We start from the raw sequence: 272 nt of genomic DNA on the forward strand, positions 1-272 counted from the left end.
TATTTATATCATATGCTTGTCATATACTTGTTTATCAATTGTTGGGTTCTCATCTTTGCTTAATGCTTTTATTGTTTAACTCATTCATTAAAAAGTTGTTTGTCTTTATCGATATGGGGACATACGGTAATGTCATGAACTGGTGAGAAATTCCTTGATTATGCTAATACCGCCTAGGGATAGGGGTAGGACGATCAATTGTATTTTGCTTCTGTTCACATTGCATTATTAGTTACTAGGGGAGGCTAGGGATAGCAAGCCGGTAATTAATA

This window comes from Vigna radiata, chromosome 4, assembly GCF_000741045.1.
Source record: "Vigna radiata var. radiata cultivar VC1973A chromosome 4, Vradiata_ver6, whole genome shotgun sequence".
Taxonomy (NCBI): domain Eukaryota; kingdom Viridiplantae; phylum Streptophyta; class Magnoliopsida; order Fabales; family Fabaceae; genus Vigna; species Vigna radiata.